The sequence below is a fragment of the Thalassophryne amazonica genome, chromosome 1, assembly GCF_902500255.1.
Source record: "Thalassophryne amazonica chromosome 1, fThaAma1.1, whole genome shotgun sequence".
In the NCBI taxonomy this organism is placed as follows: Eukaryota; Metazoa; Chordata; class Actinopteri; order Batrachoidiformes; family Batrachoididae; genus Thalassophryne; species Thalassophryne amazonica.
In genome coordinates, this window is record NC_047103.1 from 164,745,458 (window position 1) to 164,746,310 (window position 853).

Consider the following 853-nt stretch of genomic DNA (forward strand, 5'->3'; position numbering starts at 1 on the left):
GTCTCGCCGTTTCAAGTTGAAAACTTCCACATTTCAGGCTCTGTTGATCCAGGAAGTCGTCAGAGAACAGAGAACTTTCAGAAGAAGTTGGCATGAGGAGTTTATTCGTACATTCCATTGTTAACGGACATTTTGTAATGAAAGAACGTGCGGGCAGAGTCGCATGTCGGGCCGGACCCGACCGCGGGGGGGTCCGGAACATGCCCAAAACTGTTAAACAATTTCTCAGTTACTCACTTGTTGAAAGCCATCAAAAGCCGCCTGAATTTTACAAATGGTTTTCAACACGGAGGTGTTTTTCCTGTCGCAGCACACACAGATTTGCTGAGTCGTCACGGAAATGACTCGGCGAATTTGCGCACGTCTTTCATTAATAAATGTCCTTAAACAGTGGAATGTCTGCATAAAGTCCTCATGCTGGCCTCTTCTGAATCTTCTCTGTTCTCTCACGACGTCCTGGGTGAATTAAGCCTTAAATTAGGATGTTTTCAGGTCGAAACAGGCCGACGACGGCGTCTATATATATATATACGAGGTCTGTCCAAAAAGTATCGGACCTTTTTATTTTTTGCAAAAAACCATATGGATTTGAATCACGTGTGATTGCATCAGCCAAGCTTGAACCTTCGTGCGCATGCGTGAGTTTTTTCACGCCTGTCGGTTGCGTCATTCGCCTGTGAGCAGGCTTTGAGTGAGCACTGGTCCACCCCTCTCGTCGGATTTTTATTGCGAATAAATGTCTGAACGATTTGGAGCTTTGCTGCATCAGATTTTTCCAGAAACTGTGAGAGACAGCCAGGTGGACACCATTTGGAAAATTCAAATGGCTTTCAGGGACCATTTCATGGGGATT